Here is a 7,507-nt window from a genome sequence, read left to right as displayed (position 1 = left end):
GCTGGGCCTGCCTTGCGTTGGGCCTGGGCGCTGCCTTGGCTTGGGGCGTTTGTGGCGCGCTGGCTTGCTGGGCGATGGCCCGGCTTCGTGCTGGGCCTTCGTCCGGCAGGCCTCGTCCGATGCTTATTCGTACGATGCGCCTCCGATTAAATTGCCGGTTCCAGAATTCATTTCCGATACGAACAATATTTAATATTTCCGATTCCGGAATTAATTTCCGTTTCGAACAAATATTTAATATTTCCGTTTCCGGATTTATTTTCCGACTCCGATAATATTTCCGATTCTGACAATATTTCCGTTTCCGGCAATATTTCCGATTCCGGCAATATTTCAATTTCCATTAATATTTTCCGATACGTACCATGTTTCCGTTTCCGGCAACATCTACGACTTGGATAATATTTATATTTCCGATACGATCCATATTTCTGTTTCCGGCAATATCATCGTTTCCGGAGTATTCATTTCTTGCTTGTGACGATCTCAGCTCCCACTGAAACCAAGATCCGTCGATTCCGAATATCCATAGATGGAGTATATAATGCTTAAATACTTGATCCGTTTACGTACTATTTGTGTGACCCTACGGGTTCAGTCAAGAGTAAGCTGTGGATTAATATCATTAATTCCACTTGAACTGAAGCGGCCTCTAGCTAGGCATTCAGCTCACTTGATCTCACTGAATTATTAACTTGTTAATTAATACTGAACCGCATTTATTATACTTAACATTGAATGCATACTTGGACCAAGGGCACTATTTCCTTCAGTCTCCCACTTGTCCTTAGGGACAAGTGTGCATTACCTAATTCCTTTGTCGCTCGATGCTTGCTCTTGAACATAAGGTAAGAGTTATCATCCTTATTATGTCCAGAGGTGTTTCTCGTTTTCAGAGTTCAACTGATCAAATAAACAGATAATCATAGCCTATGATTCATCCGAGCACGGCCATGCATTAGTTTCTAGCTCTCCGAGTGGCCTTGTACAACTTTCAGCATCTCATCCCGATTTATGGGAGGACAATCCCAATCTTGCGATCTTGAGATTAGACTTCGTTTGATAGGTGATTACCTGAGCGTTGCCTTTATAGCCTCCTTTTACGGTGCGACAGTTGGTCAACGTCAAAGCAACCAGTTCTCAAACAAGTAATCTCAAATCACTCAGGTATTGAGGATTTAGTGTCTAATAATTTTAATGAAATTTACTTATGACAGATTTTCATCTCTTACAGTAAAGTTTCATAGGTCTGTCCGATACTAGTCTTCCCAAAGTAAGTATCTATGCAAATGATTATGACATTGCCATGTCCACATAGTTCAAGAAACAGAACTACTAGTCATCTTGCATTCTAGTCGTCTAACGTTTTCTATGCGTCCATCTTTATAGAAAACTCCGACCAGGGACCTTTTTCAACTTTTGACATTCAAGTTCACTTGATAGACATTTCTTAGTCACAGGACTGGTCCTGACAGTCTATCTTGAATATATTATCAAATTGAAGGGACTCATCATTTAATACTAAACCAAGATTAAATGGAATATGAAAATGCATTTCATATATGATAAATATTCAACCCCAATGTTTTACAACCATGGGCCTCAAACCCATCTTTAAAAACAGTTCATGGAATTCAAAGCTATGCTTGATTTCCAGTGCTACAATGTGAGTGTTGCTTCTCACTTGTTGCGTAGGTTTAGTTATCACGCTTTGCCAATCTTAATATCCTTTTCATCGAATGTTCTTCGAGATATGATGATAAGATCTTTTGAGTGTGTTTATTTTGTGATCTAGTCTTTCTTGCTACAATAGTGGTTCTACGCATTTTGCGATGAAGAACTATCAAGTCAGCAGACATATGATCCACCCAAGTTCAGTAAAGAACTCTTTAGCATAAACAACCCTGTTATTTTGCTTCTCAGGCAATAAGTACTTTTACTTCAACTGTATAGGTTGCTAGTGATGCTTTCTTTGGATTTGCTTATCCAAGCAGTTCATGGATATGCGGAATACTTTCCGGCTATATCTTAGAACATTAATATTTAATTTCCCACGCAACAACTCATGGTCTCCAATCCATGTTGCCATTTTCAAAACACGATGCATATAGCCCGTTCTTGCCAATGGTTAACTCCAAAGGAACCTTGCTTGATCCTTTGCCAGTGTTCATGCGTGAAGCATCAATATTTAGCATATCTTTATTTCCTTGAATCAAGAACTAATCTATGTACGTTTTCAAGTACCATAAGTTTTTCTTGATCTCAATCTAGTTGATCCTTACTTAGATCAATAGAGATTGGTATATGTTCGTCATGCCTAAAGTCAGATCATACGATACGTTTTTGGCGATCCTCATATTATATCATACATGATAAATTCTTTTGCAGAATAATTCCCAATTGAATTCTATTCATGTAACTTTAGCTCATTCAGTTTCAGTAGACACTGAATCCAAATAAATTCTTTAACATATAATATAGGTTAAGAATCTCATTTAGATCCTTTGATGTTTAACTTAGTAAATGCTTATACATAGTTCAAACATTCTTTACTTAGATTTATTCATATGGGTCGAATATCTCCAATGGAGTCTTTCGTGTTTGATTTAGTAAATGCCATTACTTAATCCAAAAATATATCATAAGATCTTTGTAAAAAGATCTTAATACCAAGTATGCACTAAGTTTCGCCTTGGTCCGTCATTGATGAACAATTTCAAATCTAAGTCATTAGCATTTGAATGTTATTTCACAATGGAGAGATATGTGTGTGATACACATTGGACCAATTAAGTTTTTACGTACTCCCACTAAACTTCTTATATATCTATAAGAATCATGTACATTTTATGAAACTAAAATACTTACTAGCTTCACTAAAATACAGTTCCAATTCCCAATTGCTTGCTTAAATATGTACTTAGATTTCATAAGCTAGCTTTCCTTTTCAAGCATTACTTGGATCCACAAATCCTATGACATGTCATGTGCATCGTTTCTTCCAACATTTGATTGAGGAATACGTTTTGTCATCCAATTGCCATATGTACCAATATGCAATCATTGCTTGATTTATAGACTTGAGCATTACAATTATGCATGAGGTTTCAACACAATCCATGCCATGAATTTTCTTGTAACCTTTAGCAACTAATCTAGCTTTGTGTGTGAACACAATTCCATGTTTGATGGTTTTTATCCTCAAAACAAACTTGCAACCAATAGGTGTGAAACTATTCTTGCAAATCAACAAATTTTCAATTTTGTCATCAAAACATTGACTATGTTTTATGGCCTCTAACCATCTAAAACAATTGAGTCTATATATGGCCTCTAACCATTTTAGGGAATCTGGATTTCGTCATAGCTTTCTTACAAGTCACAAACTCATTAATCTACATGATAATAGTTTGACTGCAAGTTGTAGGTTTCTTCACTATCTAATAGAAGAATCTCATAGTTTCAGTGACTTGAACTCTATGCCTACATGGGTTTAGAACATCCAACAACAGAATATCAATAGCCACTTGAAAGTCCTTTGAATATTCTGTTCTCCTTGAAGCACTTGTAAAGTCTTCTAAGAGATGTCTATTCTTTAAAGCCACTTCTAAAGTCCTCAAAGAATAAGTGTTCGGATTTTCTAAAGAACTTCGAAAATCCTCCGGAATGTTCGTTTATGTTTGTTGTTCGCCTCGAAGACTTTCGAGGTCTATTTTCTCCCACTTGTCATTTTGGAAACGAATCTCCAAAAGGACATTATTTCGAGCAAACAAACATTATGTTCTCAAAAGTTCGTGGTAGAAACAATACCCTTGTGTCTCATTTGAATAAATCACAATGAAACATATATCTATACTTGGGCCTTAGTTTGTTGAATAACAAACACTAAGCTCCCACTGAGTTTAGCAACTCTCTAGATATATATTATCGAAAAGATATTCTGAAATTACTTTTCTATAGCTTTGACGAATTTGGTTTAGTTTGGTGGTAGTTGAGCATTTTGTTTCAGAAATTATAGGAAAAGTCTTTATGATCCATCATTGATCGAATCAAGTACTAATCGACTTCGATCATTCCAACTTAGATATACCATATCTTATGGAGCTAGATTGTGAATTTTACTACACACAATCATTGATGATCATTCCTGGTATAAGTAATCAACAACATGATCTAACCTAGATCTTTATGATTTCTTGCTAAGTGGATTTTATACTTCTGAATCTTTGAACTAGCCAAACAGATTCAAATTTATATCACTTTGAGTAAATAAACCTATATTCACTCAAATCCATGTGAAATAATAAAGTCATAAAATCTTTCTTTAGCTTTGAACTCTATTGTCTAGGCGTTCTAACAATAGTTCATATCGTTTGTTACTTTCAACAAGTAAGACTAGCTTGTCTTAAATTGATCTAGAAATCAATCAACTTTCAAAAGTCCATCGAAATAGAGCTTATGAATGTTAACTTGTTGATATGTTCTAAGCAACAATGCCAAAGATTAGTGGAACTCAAATCAAGGGGTTGTATTGAACCTAGTAAAGTTCTTTTTGTTAAAGAGTTGTTTGTTTTAATCAAGCATATTGACTCAAACCGTGAATGACCATTTTATTCAAATAAACAAATAAACAAGCATTATTTTCGTTCTTCTGGATGTGAGTCTTTCTGTGTTTGAAGCAGAAATTTAGGTATGCTGATTATGGAACAAAATAGCCATTAAGTTCCAGCCTTGAAAGGATTTAAAACAAACTAGATGATCCTACAACTAATGTAGCATTGCCATGCTTCATTTTCCACTTGTAGGTCATTAGTGTAGCCTAGCTTCCATTGTTTGAGTTATTACCGAAGTAAGAACCTCAAGCGGTATATGATACCAAGGAAGTTTGATTGCTAGGTCACTGCTCTTTAAACATAAACTTATAGGTAGAAACGGAATTGTAAGTTCCTTTCTTTTGTTCCTTTGTTTTCCTATTTCTTGTACCCTTTCTTATAGTCTTAAGAATTGAATTCTTTAGTGTTGACTTTTATACTTTGTTAGACATGTCCAATGTCACCAACAAGGTTCTTTACCATTTTAATTTATGTTGAATATTTTGTTTCAACTAGATGATCTCACCAGAAGCTTCTAAAGTTCTCTAAGCATCGATCTATTCGAATGTCTAGGGTCTAGACTCATTCGAGAATTAAATGGAAAAAGATTTTAGGTTGTTAACCATTGGTAAAGCTGAGTGTTTTAAACTCAATGCTTTATGATCTCAAAACTACAGTGTATTTTGTATTCACAAGCACCAATTGGTTTGCCATTCGATTTTGATACTCGAAAACAACCATAAAAGTCGCTATAAGAAACGTACATTTAAATTGCTCATTTTCTCTCATTTCCGTGAATCGTTCTTGGATTCATTACCAATCGAGGAAATTTACTGTTACCTTTCTAAAAGGATTTACTGCAGTGCAAGATATTTAATTATAAACAATAATTAAAATATACATTGAAGCATGCAAAGTCTAAACATTTATCATGAATAATAACTTGAAATTAAAGCAATCATGCAATTCAAACAAGTTATTAGCATTTTATTCGAATTTATTGTTCCGGCAGGTGTGAATAAAATGATTCCAAGACCCTAAAATCATTGAAGAATTAAGCACATTATGTATTTTGACTCAATTCTAAAATATTTTAGGTAAGCAAAAGCCTTTTGCGAATAGTCTAGAAACTACTCTTGGTTGATAGGTACGTCTAAGAACTTATTAGGTAAACCTATCGATTTTGCCACGACATAAAAGGACTCCTTACTTATATCGTTGAGTTTCACCAAAACTAACATGTACTCACAATTATTTGTGTACCTTACCCCTTTAGTATCGATAAGTAACACCTCGCTATTGCAGAAAACTATTACTAAGATCGATGAAGAAAGGATATCCAAGTAAGTGTTATTTTGGCATGGCACCTTTTAACTCAATTTTTAAGTTTGGAACTTAAAGCTCTTACTATGTTGGTTAGATTTTAAGTGAACTAAAATCCTTAATCATGCAACATAATCAAGCTTTGATCTCTTGCATATTTAAGACATATTTAAAAGCAATAAATAACTTTAAAACATGCATAAGATAAATGTGATCTAGTATGGCCCGACTTCATCTTGAAGCTTCAACTTCAAAGTCCGTCTTGAAAATCTCCGTGGGAGGCGCCATTTTCTTCAAATAGGATAAGCTATAATTAAACTAATTACAACTATTTGATGGTACGCAGACCATATTTGAATTGAAAAACAATTTTGGTACTTTAGACCAATTACATTCAAATTAATGGTACGCAGACCATATTTTCTATCCTATTTGGGCCATACTAGTCACTTCATAACCTGCAAAACAGTACATATACAATATATACCATTCACCCATTCATTATCATGAATGACCCACATAGCTGGTTAGTAAAACACGTTATGCATCACATAAATATTTGCAGCAATTAATCAGGGCACCAATAATCTACCAATTATTCAGTCCTTATTAATTCTAATCAAGCTGTTTAACCTTAAGGGATTTGTAGACCTGATCAAAAGTTTATGACTAAAAATGCTCCCACTTAAACCAATAAATTCATATGCTTTACTAATTTTAAACATAAAAATGTATTTCTAGTCTAACCGGAAACATACAAATTTAATTAAAATTTAAAGCTCATATAAATTTATAATCGAATCCATTAATTTAATTTATTTCAGTTGAATAAAACGAATTTAAATTAATTCAAGATTTAACTTTAGTAAAATAATTAGTATAAATAAAATTTATAATAATTATAATATTCAAAATTAAATCCAAGAAAACAATTTAAATTTCGAATTTTAAAATTAATTAAAATCGTTTTCGAACTGAAAATTAAAATTAAAATCAAAACGTACCAATCGTCGCAAGACGAGGCACTTTGGGCTTGCGCCCAAGCCCCACCAAGCTACGAGGCAGCGCGCCCCGCTCGATTGATCGTAGCACAAAGCATACACAGCCACACGCCACAGCTGGCCACGCTGCGCGCAGCCTTGTGCTGTGTCGCGTGTTGCTGCGCAGGCCAGCGCGCGCCGAGCGAGGGATCGCTCCCTGCTCGCGCGTTCTGCTTGCTGACTGGGAGAGCCAGGCGCGCTATGGCGCGACATCATCGCTGCCCACACGCGTCATGCTCGTCGCTCGTGCCTTGCATCGTCGCCCTCGCCCATCGTATAGCACATACGACACACACGCACAGGCTCCCTTGCCTCGTGCGCGCGCAATGCGCTATGTTGCTCGCTGCATTCGTACCGCACGGGCGACGAGCTCCCTTGCTCGTCGTCGCGTGCCCGCACTATACAACACCCCTTAAGGGTAACACGTAGCTTCCATTGCTTTGTGCGTGCAACATTAATGAGCGTCTTCATAAAAATTTTAAATTTTTAATTCAAAATTAATGACAAATTAATAAAACATATTAATTTCATAATTTTAGGGCGAAAAATCGA

Source organism: Spinacia oleracea, chromosome 3 (genome assembly GCF_020520425.1).
Source record: "Spinacia oleracea cultivar Varoflay chromosome 3, BTI_SOV_V1, whole genome shotgun sequence".
Lineage (NCBI taxonomy): Eukaryota > Viridiplantae > Streptophyta > Magnoliopsida > Caryophyllales > Amaranthaceae > Spinacia > Spinacia oleracea.
The sequence above is the reverse complement of the archived record's forward strand: the minus strand, read 5'-3'. Positions refer to the sequence as shown.